Here is a 15,789-nt window from a genome sequence, read left to right as displayed (position 1 = left end):
CGCTGTTGGTTTTCATTGTTATTTTTCATTTCCTCTTCCTGTAATGTTTTGCCAAGGATGTTTTGAAGAGCTGGTTTTCTAGCTGCAAATTCTTTTAACTTTTGTTTATTGTGGAAGATTTTTATTTCATCTTCAATCCTGAAGCTTAATTTCGCTGGATACACGATTTTTGGTTGGAACCCATTTTCTTTCAGCATTTGAAATATGTTGTTCCAGGATCTTCTAACTTTCAGAGTCTGTGTTGAAAGATCAGCCGTTATCCTGATTGGTTTACCCCTAAATGTAATCTGCTTCCTCTCTCTTGTGGCTTTTAAGAATCTCTCCTTATTCTGTATGTTGGGCATCATCATTATCATGTGTCTTGGTGTGGATCTCTTATGATTTTGTACATTTGGCGTCCTGTAAGCTTCTAGTATTTGGGTTTCTTTTTCAATCTTTAAGTCTGGGAAGTTTTCTCGTATTATTTCATTGAACAGATTGCTCATTCCTTTGGTTTGGACCTGTATACCCTCTTGTATCCCAATAACTCTTAAGTTTGGTCTCTTTATGTTATCCCATATTTCTTGGATGTTCTGCTCATGATTTCTTAACATTTTTGCTGAGCTGTCTATGTTCTTTTCAAGTTGAAAAACTTTGTCTTCGTTGTCTGATGTTCTATCTTCTAAGTGTTCTACTCTGCTGATAGTACTCTCATTTGAGTTTTTAATTTGGTTTATTGTTTCCTGCATTTCCAGGATTTCTGTTTTTTTTTTAATATCCTCTATCTCCCTGAAGAGTTGATCTTTTGCTTCTTGGATTTGTTTATGTAATTCACTGTCAAAGTGATCTTTCATTGTCTTATTTTGCTGTCTAATGTCTTCCTTGAGACTCCAGATCATCTGAAGCATGTATATCCTGAACTCTTTATCTGACATTCCATCTGCTGCAGATATTACTTCTTCTAATGTTGAATTAACCTGCATTGTTTGTGGTCCTTTATTTCCTTGTCTTTTCATACTGCTCATGTTTCTTTCTAGCTTTGTGAAACTGTTGTGTTAATGTTTTTCCCCTTATATATTTATATTGTTCTTGTATAGCTCCGAAATCCCTCTTTTTCGGAGAAAGACAGTGTTAACAGTTCCCAATATCAACAGTACATCATCTAAGCACAAGTTTTCATTATTAATACATTTATAGTTAGAATCTAAGTCTACAGATATTGGTTTCAATTATTATTTAAAAATATAGTCATTAGTTTCATAAAAGGCATACCATATCTGATGGCATATAGAAAACTGAATTTCAGACGAAGGATGTTATACTTAGAGGGAAAGGAGTGAGGGTATGAGGTAAAACTAACTTAGCACCTTTGGAGAACTCTAACCAATAGACTGGTAATTTATGGAACAATGTATAGACTCAACCTCCTATCTGTATTTATATAGTTACCCTATGTATAGATAGTAAAAGTTAGGGGGTTGAAAGTGGGATAGAGGGAATGTGAATGAAGAAAAGAAAAAAACAAGGAAGAAAAGAGAAAAAAGAGAGAAAGAAAACGAAAGTAAGAAAGAAATAAGGAAAAAAATGGGGGGGAAGGTGGGGCATATGCAAATCCTCTATATTATATTATTTTGGTGATTCAGTTGTTCATGCACAGTTCTTGGTTTCACATATGTTGAGGTTGTGAAAGAGAGAGAAGAGAGAAAAAATGAGTCTCTCAGAACTCTGTTTTCCTTTGTTCCAGTAGGTGGCGTTGTCTATTCCTAGCTTGAGCCTCTGTGTCCAGGGTGGTGGATATAGCCAGTGTGAAAGGACTTGAGCTTCCACCTGTATCCTCCCTACTCTAGTCTCTGAGGTGGAAACCAGGTGCCTGTACAGTTGTTATTTTGTGTTGATAGCTATACCCCCCAAAAGCTCGTGGGAAATATTTTGAGTTATTGCAGCTAAGGGTGGGGGAGTTGGAAACCAGGTACCTGGATCAGCTGCAGAACTGTGCTGGTAGCCACGCCCCCTTTGATGGGTTTTAAGGGTTGATGGGCTTCCTCCGAACTAGTGCGGGCCGGGGTCTAGCCTCCTCCTCTGGTCTGGCTTGGCGCCGGGCTTCCTCTTCCGGTCTGGCTTGGTGCCAGGCTTCCTTCTCCGGTCTGGTCTCTGACGTAGATGTTTTGTGAAATATCCCAACAGCGGTCTCAGTTGGCCCTTGCTTCTCTATCTGTCTATGTAGGCCATTCCCACTTCACAACTGTGTACCATGGTGACCCATGTGACTGGGCCCCCTTCTGGGCCTTGCAGACAGAATGCTATCAAGGTTTGTATGCAGTGCTGGATGTAATGTAGGCTCTTCTCATTCTGTCCTATGTCCCAGCTGTCATTTACCAGTGTAGAATAAGAGACATCCAGTTGGGAAAACTTGAAATTGGGATCCTGTCAGTGGAAACAAAACCAAAACCCAGACGTTCATTTTCATTCCTATAATTTATGGATACCAACATGTTCCAGAACTCCCAGACCTCTTCTCACTCCAAAACTGATTCACATGAATTACAAAAGTATACAAGGAAGAACAATCTTAATAAAGAACTAAAAAAAAAGAAAAAGGCACAAAGCCCTCCAAATAACCCAATTAATAAATGGGCAAAAGAACTAAGACCTTCTCAAAAGAAGAAACACAATAGGACAACAAATATGTGAAAAAAATATTCAACATCTCTAGCAATCAGGGAAATGCAAATTAAAACTACATTGAGGTTTCATCTCACTCCCATCAGAATGGTAATGATCAAGAATTGGCAAGATAAGCATTGGCAAGAATGTGGGGGAAAAGGTACACTCACACATTGTTGTTGGGACTGGAAACAAGTGCAACCACTCAGGAAAGTAGTAAAGAGATTTCTTTAAAAACTAGGACTGGAACCACCATATTATCTTGCTGAGAGCCATTAGCCAAGTAGGTATGACAATTTCCTTGCCAGTGTACCCCATGTTGCTTAGAGGAAGGACTGGTGGTAAAATGGACTTGCCTTGGACATTTTGCAGTGACATTGCATGTAAGGTGACCTTGCTCAAGGACCAGAGCGGATCCGGGTTTAGGGCGGATCAGGGTTTAGGGCTCTCCTTGGGTTTAGGGCGGTTCCAGGTTTAAGGTGCACCCTGCTGGGAATAGGGCGTATCCTGCTACCTCAGGCGTGCCTGCTCCTGGAGTTCCTGTTGAGTTCTCGTGGGATTCAGAGAGTTTTTGGGATCCAGAACGTGGAACTTGGCAGAGAACATGGATTTCCCCAGAAGGTGTTTGTAGAGTGCCGGTGTGAGATCGGGAATAAAGAATTGCTGTTTGAATCTACAAAGCTGTGAGTGGCTCGTGATTTTGTGCCCAGCCAGACTGCGGCATTATCTAGCTATCCCACTCCTCAGAATATATTCAAAATATGGATCTAAAATTAGCATACTGCAGGGACACAGTCATATCAGTGTTTATAGTAGCACATTCACAACAGCCATCAAAGGTGCCCTTCAAATGATGAATGGATTAAGAAAATGTGACATACACACACACACACACACACACACACACACACACACAAATGGAGTATTACTCAGCCATAAAGAAGAATGACATAATGACATTTGCCAGTAAATGGATGAAATTGGAGAACTACTATGCTAAGTGAAAAAAACCCCAACTCAGAAAATCAAAGGTCAAAGGTCAAATGCTTGAGTATGTGGAAGCTAGTCTAAAGTAAAGGGAAGCGGGGTGCCGTGGCACCTGCCTATAATCCCAACAGCTCAAGAGGCTGAGGCAAGAGGATTATGAGTTCAAAGACAGCCTCAGCCACTTAGTGGGGACCTAAGCAACTAAGTGAGACCCTGTCTCTAAATAAATATTAAAAAAGGGCTGGGGATGCGGCTCAATGGTTAAGCGTTCCTACATTCAATCTCTAGAACCAAAAAGAAAGAAATGAATTTACCGCAGTGAATCTCATCATCAGGTACATCCACAAGACACTAAAACAAATAAACAAACAAATAGGCAAATTGGAAAACAATAGCAGAAAGTAGAGAAAAAGGAATGGAGTGGTGGGGAGGGAAGAGAGGAGGGAAAGGAAATACTGGATACTGAATCAGACCTACGTAGAGTCGGTGCTTTTATAATTATGTCAAAATAAATCCTACGGTTACCTGTAGCTAAAAGGATCAATTTTCAAAAAATCACTAAAGAAAACATGTTTTTGTGCCTCTCTGACTCATCCTCTGGGTGGCTGCTCTCACAGCAGCCTCCAGGCTTGCTCTTGGTGGAGGCATTGAGCTCCAGATGTCTTAAAATAGAGGAGTAAGTTAGACTAGTTCACCTTTCACTGACTTTGAAAATGCAATGGCTTTTATCCCCTCCCCCAAGCTTTCTTGTCGTCCTGGGAAGAAAGATGAAAGAGCAGCCAGCCACTGATGGACACTGCTCTCCATTTCTGCTGCTCCTGCCTGACTCACAACTCAATGCAATTTTTGGTTCTTCTTGGGCTTGGGCTGAGTTTAGTTGGAGCACTTGCTACACCACAAATTGCTGTTCCGCTGCTGCCCAGCCCTCAGGGTTTCTGAGAATTTGCATTTCTAATCAGCTCCCAGGGAAAGCTGGAGGTGGCTGATTGGGGACCCACTTTGAGAACCACTGTCACTGCCTCTGACTTGGTACCTTGGATTTGGAGCATCTGTTTCCACTTAATGACCCCACAATGTTTCAGGACTTCCTGTAATTCTTGAGGCTCTTCGGAGAATATATGGTACACATTGGTATATGGATCTGTGTCCTTAGTCATCTCCTGAATGGGATGGCAATAGGTTACAGCATATCATTCCTTGTGCTTTTTCTTCATCTCTCTCTCTTATTGAAATCCAGATGCCCAGAATCAGCGCAGAGCTTAAGCAAGATGCTTTAATGGATACAAGCATTAATGAGACACTGCATTTCCCCAAAGCTACAGAATATCAGCCTGTTAGAATAGTACTACTTAATTCAGAGCCCAAAGCCTGCTCTGAAATTATGAAATAAAATAAGTGAATAATATTATTTATTTTAAATAAATTAAAAAAATAAATAAAATAATTGGAACTATTTTGTAGCACTCTGGGAAGTTTGATGTGGTATTATTTTTATGAACTTGAAAAAAAAAGCACTTGTAATCTCATTCTAGTAATCCATAAATTTCATGGAAAGATGAGTATCTGTTCCTAAGGAGAAATAACCATAGGTATGAGTTTTTAGCAGTGAACATATTCTATTGTAAATTACATTGTTAAAGAGTGTGACATAAAACTGTGTAACTAGGCTGGGTGTGGTAGCTCAGGCCTGTAATCCCAGAGACTAATGAGGCTGAGGCAGGAGGATCATGAGTTCAAACCCAGCCTCAGCAACTTAGTGAGGTCCTGGGAAACTCAGTGAGACCCTGTCTCTAATAAAATATTTTTAAAAAGCTGAAGGCTGAGGGCTGGGGATGTGGCTTGGTAGTTAAGCACCCCTGGGTTCAATCCCTGGTACCAAAAAAAAAAAAAAAAATGTGTAACTAACTTTGAAGAAACCATCAAAAAAATGAGAATTCCTGTATAAATACAGTTTCCTGAATGTGGCCCAACCAAAAGTTCATATTCAATATAATAGATATTTTAAAAGATAATTTAAAAAGAACAAAACAGGAGGAAAATTAAAAACAACGTCAGCAATGAAAAGCATACGATACAGTCCATAAGACAGGAGCAGAGGAAGGAATACAAGAATTATAAGAGAGGGTTACTTGATTGTTAGGAAAGATGCTACCCTTTGCTTTGACCTTCAAAAAATAGAAAACCTCAGAAGAAAAGATTGGAAATGAAATTAAAAGTCTTACCACTTAAAATGTGGCCAGAACCAAACTAATTCTTCTTTAAATTATACATATACCAAAGATAAACACATAATTTTTGTACTAGACCATGGTAACAAATGGAAAAATCCCTAACCCCAAATCTGATAAAGAAACAACAAAAACATTTATTGATCATTTTCAATGTACAAATTATGAATAAAATGTCTAATAATGTGTCAAAAGAATAATAACTGTGAACACATAGAGTTTATTTTAGGAGGACAAGAATGCTTTAGATTAAAAGATCTCTCAGTATAATAAATTCAAGAGGGAAAAGTTATGTAAGTCTACACATTGCCAAAAAGAAAAAAATATCAAATAATGTAAAATTCAGTATTTATTTTAAATGTGAGCCCCAAGAAAATGGGGGCAATGAGAAAAGAAACATTTTGAAGAAATAAGCATATTTTCGAATATAAGTTGTTATGTCCATTTCATTCAAATCAAGAATGAGAGGATGATAAAGCCATTACTATTGTTACTTGGTATTCTTATTATTTTTTGATTGTACATTGTGCAATAAGGCAAGAAACTGAACAGCTGAAACAGATATTAGGAAAAAGTAGCAAATTATCTTTGTTTATAAATTATAGTATTATGTGTTCAGAAAATCCAGGAGGTTCCGACAAACAACAGCAACTCACACAAGCAGGATTTGGAAAGTTGTGTGGGCATATTTGGAAACAAAAACTACAAATAGAAGTCAAGAGCAAAATAATAATACTCTGAAAGAGAAAGTTAATTTAATAGTATTAACAAATAGCACAAAATACCTATGGGTAATTGAATGGAGAGCCACATGGATGGCCCAAGGAGAACACTAAAATTTTACTTAACAGCATATAACACAAACTGAGAAAATTTAGATACATACCATGTTTCTACATGAAAAGATTTAGTACCCCACAAATATCAGTCCTTCCACAACTGTTCAAGAAAGCTAATCCAATTCAAATCCAATTGCCACAGGTAGTTGGTGGGTAGCTGGAAAAATTAAATTCCATGAAAATTAAGTCTCCTTAATGATTCAGGAGACTGAGGAAGGAGGATCACAAGTCTGGGGCTAGATTCAGCAACTTAGCAAGACCCTGTCTTAAAGTAAAAAATAAAAAGGACTGGGGATGAAGTTTAGTGGTAAAACACCCCTGGGTTCAATCTCTAGTATGAAAAAAGAAAAGAAAATTTTAAAATTATATGTATCAAAATCTCAATTAATAAGATAAAATAATGATAAATTGGGAAAAAATTATACTGTGTCTCATTCATGCTAGTATCCCTAATACCTAAAACACTCTTACATAATTTTAAGAATGACACAAATCATGTAGAACACAAGAATGGGATCCTAATTAGAATAAGCTATACTCCATGTATATATGTATGTCAAAATACCTTCTCTATATAACCGTCATGTATATCTGAAAGAACCACCACCACAACAACAGAATGGCACAAAAACCCAGTATAAATATTGTCAAAGGATATGAACAAACAGTTGTACAATAAGACACCATTTGTCATCCATGAGTTTAGTGTAAGTTAATATTCAGTGCTGAGGATGATGGGGGTTGGGGGAAGGTTCTTCCATTTACTTCTAATGGAAATAAAATGTGCAGCAATCTTTTGGGAAAGTAATCTGACAGTGATTACTAGAACTTTGGGAAAAAATTGCCCTTTATTTTGAAAATTTCCCTTGTGGAAATCAATCAAGTGAGAAAATTTTCCAGGTGTGAAGACTTGTAAATAGGGTGTTCATTGAAGCATTGCTTGTAGAGGCAAGAGCTGTGAGCACTTCAAAACCAACAATGGGAGACTGGTTCCATCATTACAGTGCATTTACTGCAATACTATATAGTTTTAAAAAGAATCCATTAGTGCTTCATTGATGGGCCAGGAGTGATGTCTATAGTGGGTAAAAGACAAAATAAAAAGTTATAAAAGAAGAAGTAGCAAAGTATGAATTCATGAGTTTGATACTACAATTACATTGCTCAAATACACATAATAATTATAAAGTTACAGAAATAGAAAAATACTTGATCATCTATAATTATTTAGTATGTGCATTATTATGAGCGAGGACACTTCAAGGGTGTGGGAAAGGAGACAAAAGGTTATTAACTCTTTAGAACAAAGCTGGATTTTTCACTTGCATTATCAGTGCATATTACTTTTGAGATTAAAACTTCATAAAGAAAAAAATTAAATATTTTCTAGTTAAATTTTCCTGCATTGCACTCTTAAAAGTTTTTATTCAAAATTGAATGGATATTTGTTTATTTATTTATTTTATTCTATTTTCATTCAATCAGAATGGCAAGCATCAATAATATAAATAACAAGAAATGTTGGTGAGGATGTGGGGGGGAAAGTAACTCTCACACTATGTTATACATGTATGTATGGCATGTAAATTAGTACAGCCACTAGGGAAATCAGTGTGGAAGTTTCTACAAAGCTGAAACTAGAACTATCATATGATCCAGCTATACCACTCCTAAGTATTTATCCAAAAGAATTAAAGTCAGCATATTTTAGAGATACATGTATACCCATACTTATTGCAGCACGATGCACAATAGCCAAGTTTGGGAATCAACCTAGTTGACCATCAATGGATGAATGTATAAAGAAAATGTGGCATATGTACATGGTGGAATTTTATTCAGCCATAAAGAAGAATGAAATTATGTCATTTATAGGAAAATGGATGGAACTGGGGAACATAATGTCAAATAAAATAAGTCATAATTTTCAGTGAAATAGATCAGACTTAGAAAAATAACAGATTTTTTTTTCTCATATGTAGTAACTACAAGGAAAAATGAGGAAAAAATAGAAGAACTTCATGAAATTAGAAGGGAGATCAGTAGACTAGAGGAAGGTGATCCAGGGCAGAGGTAAAGAGGATGGAGGAGGTATTGAGGGAGTGAAAGTGATTAAATTATGTTTTTATCTATGCACAAATATACCACAATGAAACTCAACATCATGTGTGATGAATATGCTCCAATGAAAAATAAAACATCAAAATAAAAAACCAAATTGACTTTTAATACTAAAAGGGTCATGATATACTATGGAAATAGATTAGGTAAATGAATTCATAGTAAGTTGCATTATTTCACAATCTTTCCATATTCTTATCATATACATGTATGTATATATATGTGTGTGTATATATATACATATATGTATACACACAATGGCCTATTTATATTTTTATTTATTGATTTAATAATCTAGTCTTGTTCAATACAATTAAAGTATGAATTCATGAGTTTGATACTACAATTACATTGCTCAAATACACATAATAATTATAAAGTTACAGAAATAGAAAAATACTTGATCATCTATAATTATTTAGTATACCAACTTTGAAGAAATTAGATCTGGAGCTTAATAAACTATGTGTTAATCAAACTCAAATTGTCAGGAAGCCAGTATCAAATGAACAACTTTAGGGCAAATGTCTAGAAGGAAGACACGGTGGGTCTGGGCTGGCCTGGTTGCTGACCTCTACACCCCTTAATTCCTCAAGTTAGGGCCACTTTATTACTTTCTGCACCACAGTCTTCACCCGACTTGCAAACTAGTCTTGACCAGGTTATTCCTATTTGGGGACTTGGCTTCTGCACTTGCAATGAAGCAGGGCTGGCCCTGAAGCTTTAGCTCACCACTAGATGTCCATGGATTAGGGAAGTTCATAGACTTTAGGGCCAAAAGAGATGTCAGTTTGCATTTTAGCTTAGTCACACCTTCGTGTGACTTCAGCCAATAACGATGGCAAGTAATATTTACAATTATATGCCATGTTCTAAATCTTTGATATAAAGTATCTAATTGAACACTTAAGTAATCCCATAAAAAGAGAGTGAGAATTATTCCCACTTTCCAGGTGATAACTGAGGCTCAGAGAAGTGTCTGTGGCCACATAGCTAATAAAATGGGCAGAGTCCATCTAATTTGAATTCAGGTCAGACAGTACTTTAGAGTATGGTCTTCCAAAGTTGCATCACTCAATATTTCTCAGTGTAGTTTTATCCTTTCTAAATCTGAGGTCTTAATGCTCATCTCCTGAAGTTTCTCTGAGGATGACATTCACTAACAAAGTTGATGAAAAGTTATCATCAGCCCCTTCTCTGTTTCCTGAGAGGCAATTTTTATTAGTAGATATCAGCCCTGGATTTTGGTTCTAAGTCACTGTTCTGATATCACTCTAGAATAGCCTCCTTTCAGCATTCACAGCTCCCCTGCTCTCTCAATGTGCCCTTTAATCTGCCAGTGCCAGCCGTTTCCTCCTTCTCCTCCTCTTTCATTCTTGCTTAGGGGATGCAGAGCCCCTCTGAGGTACCAAGTTCTGAAGGAGTGTCTTCAAAGTTTCCTGAGTTTTCTTTGGCTGTACGTGCATGCCTTGTGAGTCTGGACGAAGGAAGCTCCTCATGCCCTTTGGAGCTGATTGGTCCCACCCACCTGGTCTGTGTGCCCATCTGTGTCTGAGGTCTGATAATGACTGTCTGATACTCTCTGGCCAGGACTCCACCAGCACCTCCACGTTGAAGGGATTTCCGTGGTTGATGTAATACAAGGAGCCGGACACCTGCAGGAGGAGCAGAAGGGACTAGCAGAGGTTGGGAAGGTTGCCCTGGCATCCTCAGAGATGGGTCCTGAGTGTGATAAAGAAGAGAGAAACGAAGGCCCAGAGAGGGTAGCAGGAAGAGTTCAGATGGTCACTAGATGAGTGGTCTCTCCAGGACCATATGGGTGAGAGTGAAGCTACCAGCAAACAGGAAGGACTTGCAGGTGTCCTTGTGGCATGAATACCTCTGTGCACTAACCTCTCTGGGCACTTACTCTGCTCTTAGCATTGGCATTGCATGGATTTATTTAGTGCTCACACAAACTTCAAGAGGTAGATGCTAATATAATCCTATTTTTTAAAATTTTTATTTGTTTTAGCTAGTTATACATAACAGTAGAATGCACTTATATACTTTGATATACATAGATGGAATATAATTTCTCATTTTTCTGGGTATACATATTGTAGAATCACATTGGTCAGACAGTCACATACATACATACACACAGTAGATATATTCCTATTTCACAGACGAAGAAACCAAGGCACACAAAGGAAAGAAACCTGCTTAAAGTTGCCCAACTAGAAAGTGGCAGACTTGGCATGCATACCCATGTAGCTTGGCTCCAAAACCTATGCTATTAATTCCATTCTCCACTGCCTTCAGATGAATGATAAAACCTACAGAAGGGACCCGGCTGTTTCCTTCTGAGAGGCAGCAGCTGCTCTAGATCGGCCTCCTTCACCCCAAACTCCATCCTCATTTGTAGATAACCTTCTGCAGAAATTCAGGGAGGGGGGAAAAGAATTATGAGTCTACTGTTTTCTCACCCTCAACACCCTGTACCCATGTTCTTGACCTTCTGCTGCTCCCTCACCTTCAGGGATTCAGGGATGCTCCCAGCCAAGGATTTGTAGAGGGTCAGCAACTTCTGGGAACACTGAAGCAGCAACATTTCATGGGGTGCTTTGGTCCTCATGCCTGCCTCTCCCTTGACTTATCTTTTCAGAGTTTCTTTTCCTTCAAAAAGAAACTCTGAAAAGATAAGTCAAGGAAGAGTTTTAAGGGAGCAAAGGAATTTAAAATGCATTTTATACATATATATTTAAGCAATTCTCCTGAGGCAGGCACTGTTAGAATCATCCTCATTTTGAAGACACCAAAGCTCAGAGATACTAAGTAACGTCTTCAGATTGTACTAGAAATGACTACCACCATGGTGTCTTGTTACTATAATTCTATAGCATAATTTGAAAATGGGGACTGTGATGCCTCCAGCCATATTCTATTGTTCAGAATTGCTCTGCTGTTCTGGGTCTTTCATTCTTCCTGGTGATTTTTTGTTTTTCCTAATTCTGTCAAAAATGCCATTGATATTTTGATGAGGACTCCATTAAATCTGTAGATCACTTTTGGAAAAATGGCCATTTTAACAGTATTATTTCCTATCCAACATAGGAGGTCTTTCCATCTTCTAATGTTCTCTTCAATTTCTTTCTTCAGTGTTTTTTTACTTTTCATTGTAGAGGTGTTTCATATTTTTGGTTAGATTTATTACTAGGTATTTTATTTTATTAACTAAAATTTATTTCTTTTTCTTTTTTATTGTTACATTGCAATTGTAACTATAGGTAATCAGTTTTTTAAAAAATGACTTGTTCCCTTGAATTTTCATTGCTGAATTATTTTTTATGTTAGGTATTGTAAGCAAATAGGTATTCACACGATATAATTAGGCCCATTGTTTTAGGGATGCTGTTTTTGGCAAATATCAATCTGCTTATTCTTTGACCTTTATTCTTATTTTTCCTTTTTGTCTACCAGTACAAAATATTAGTTTTGATTATGTGTTTGTTAGTATTATGTGCCTGATTGTCTTGTGCCTGTTGTCAGGAGAATTCCTCAGGGAAACTGAGAACTAATACATCTGTCATCTGGTCTGAGGACTAGCAATTATAATCTAGTTAAATTAGTAACCAATCCATGAAGAGGCCTTTGGCCAAACTTTGCCTTAACCACCTCATTAAAATTTCCCTAAGGATGTTTCCCATCTTACAAAATTATGAAAAGAATGGTGAATTTGCTAACTCCACGTTCTGGGGCACAGAATTGTGAGATCATTGACTCTATGGCCCTACAATGTGGGAAAATGGAGACATCAATTCAAATATCTAGCTTGTGTAATACTGAGATTAAACCCGTTTAAATTCGATAAAATTATCATTATGGTTGGGTTTTAGCATATGATTTTTCTGTTTTCCACTTGTTCTCTGTTCCTCTTTTCCTGTCCCCTTTTGGAGCAGTTAGTGCTTTATATCACTTATAGAGACTTGAAAGTTACTTCTATCATCTGTTTTTAATAGTTAGTCTAATAATTACAATATGCAAGGTTACCCTTACCTCACTTTACCTTGAATTAATGTTAAGTCATATAAAAATAATTTCATTTTTCCTCTTATGCTATTCTTAAACAAATTTCCTTTACATATGCCAGAACTCTGCAGAATACAGTTGTTAGGCTTGAATTAAACAATCAATTTTTAAAAGAACTTTAAGAAACAAAAGGAAAACATATTGAACACATATTTCAATGCTCTCCCTTCCCAGATGTAGTTTTAAGATTCCATCAAGTGACATTTCTCATTTATTTTTAAAATTTTCTCTTTATATTCAGTTTTCAGTAGTTTAATTATATGTCTGGGGTTTTTCTTTGTGTTTATCCTGCCTGGAATTCATTGAATCCATTAAACAAGTAAAGAATCTTTACCCCCTTGTCTCTCTAAAATAGGTAATTTTCTTATACTTCATATACAGCCAGAGATATGAAAAATTGTGCTCCATATGTGTAATAAGAATTATAATGCATTCCATTGTCATGTATAAATAAAAAATAATGAAAAATAAATAAAGTAGACAATTTTCTTTACAGATGGTTGGGAAAAGAACTGTAATTCTACACATCAGCTATAAATAGTATCCAGCTTTTGCTTCTGCTGTAGGTGTCTGTGAGAGGTGCATACGGGAGACCCACCAGCTCCCAGCTCTTGGCCAGATGGTTTAACTGCTGAGTTGCTAAGTAGTGGCTGGAACTTCGGGAGCAGAACACAGTTCAATTCCTGGAAAAGAGTCTCAGAATGCACAATGCTAACCAGCCAAGTTCAGAGCCACCTCCCTGAGCATGGGACCTGGAGGGAGGGGCTTGACCTCACACTCAGATCTCAGATGTGTGCACAGCTTGGTGCCTGTTTCTATCAGGAACCTCAGCACTGCATTTCTGGAAAAAAAGACCAAAGTACCTTCCTAAATCGGCATCTTTGGAGGATATATTTCGTGATCTGGAACAGTCTCCTGACTCTAGTCTTTCCCTACAGACGTTTGCAGAGCCTGAATGAGAAGACAGCTTTCAGGTGAGAACAAAGGAGAATTGATGACCTGAGACCCCCCTCTTCTCCTTTATCTCCTTATTGAGGCAGGATGAACAAAATACTCCTGTTGGATGTGGATAAGAATTTCTGGGCTTATTTGGGCTGAGGATTTTTCCAGGGGTAAAAGAAATTCTTTCATTGGAAAATACACTTTCAGATAACTGCTATGTAAAGGGCAGTATGCTAGATCTGTCAGAAATTCTTGACTGGATGAAGCCAGGTCTTAGTCTGTATTAATGAATAAATATGAAGACATTTGGGAGCTTGCTATCAGTGGGTGGGAGCCAGAGACTATAATGGCACCTGAAAGGAGCATGCTGGCTCAGGTGGCATTTATTTGCCACAAAGTATACACATGCCATGCAAAATTATCTTTTTTAAAAAAGAGAGAGAGAAAGAATTTTTTAATATTTGTTTTTCAGTTTTCGGTGGACACAGCATCTTTAGTTTATGTGGGGCTGAGGATCGAACCCAGTGCTCCGTGCATGCCAGGCGAGTGCGTTACTGCTTGAGCCACATCCCCAGCCCCAAATGTTATCTTATGTAATCCTCTGTAGCATTCTAAGGAAGTTGGCTTTACCTAGGATGATTACTGATATACAGGGAATTTAAGTGCCCTGTTTAGTCATAGAGACTAGGTGGATTCTCACATGGGGACTGGAATACAGAGGAGATGAGTTGTTAATTTAAAACCATAAAAAATAAATGTAATGAAAAAAGCCTTCACCTACAATGTTATTTGATTTTTCCTTCTAAGCTCTTATCTTTGTATATGTTGTGTCTGAACGTACACAAAAGTGATATTTGTATCTTCAGACAGTTTTCCCCAAAGTATTTTTGCTCATTGGCATTGTTTTCTTTGGATGAGTTCCAAGCACTGGAGTGACCGTGTCAAAGGTTCCAAGTGCCTCCTATAGGACTTTGCTCATTGCTGCTCTGGCAACCCACCAGAGGACAGCTCCACTGGGTCCCCTGTGTAGGGTCTCAGAGGAGAAGCCTTTTTGTCTTTCTTTTATTTTTGTTTCTAATATCAAAGATGATACGATTTATTTAGGGAATAATGCTAGTATTAATTAAAATAACTGATACATATTGAGTCACCCTCAAGCCAGTCACTTTACTCTATACTAAGACATCATCCCATTTACTATGTGCCATTTTACATGGATTTAATCTCATTGCATCCTTTCTGATTTGATTCAAATCTGCAGCAAGTAGTTACACAGAAGAAATGTTACTCTGTGGAGTGTATTTGGATGGCACTGTGGATTGCCTGTGGCTTCTGCTGAAGACAGATGGAGATGCTTACCCCCTGATTTGATCATTATACACCATACTTATATATCAGCTGTGTACACTGTACCACATTGATTCATGAAATTCAAATAATAATTAATAAAAAGTGTATTAATAATTATTGAACACCCATTGTGTTCCAGATGTAGTTCCAAGCTCCTTATGTATATTGAATTAATTTAATTGTCTCACCTGCTCTGTGAAATAAATTCTATAATCATAACCAATTATTTATAGATGAATAAATCAAGAAGCCAGTGAAGACTAAAGCAACTTTCAGTATCATACAGCTTCTAAATGGCAGAGTCAGGCTTATCACTGGTGGATGGTTAATCTCAAAGGATGCTCATGTGTGCTTAGAGAATAGATCTGTTAATCTCAGTGCATTCTTAATTGTTGGAATTGAGGTGGTATAAAAATGAAAACAAATGTTCATAAATACTTTTAAAAGCTTAGAAGGTCTTAGTAATTCAGAAAGTAGCATCTGTACTTTCTACCAGCCCCATAGGCATCATCGGAACTGCAGGAATGTAGCTCACGACATTAACTAGAACTGCCTTCTCATTCCGTGATGTTTCTCAATCTTCTCTTTAGCCTAAAGCACCTGCCAAG

At 37.4% G+C, this 15,789-nt stretch overlaps 1 pseudogene; it reads right to left on the bottom strand.

Annotated features, from left to right (window-relative positions):
- Positions 1-2,002: 2,002 nt before the first annotated feature.
- On the bottom strand, positions 2,003-11,411 carry LOC143390540 (glycine N-acyltransferase-like protein 1; annotated as a pseudogene).
- Between the last annotated feature and the right edge of the window lie 4,378 nt (positions 11,412-15,789).

The sequence above is a fragment of the Callospermophilus lateralis genome, chromosome 2 (assembly GCF_048772815.1).
Source record: "Callospermophilus lateralis isolate mCalLat2 chromosome 2, mCalLat2.hap1, whole genome shotgun sequence".
NCBI classification, from domain to species: Eukaryota; Metazoa; Chordata; class Mammalia; order Rodentia; family Sciuridae; genus Callospermophilus; species Callospermophilus lateralis.
Note: the sequence above shows the minus strand (reverse complement) of the source record. Positions and strands in the feature narration are given on the sequence as shown.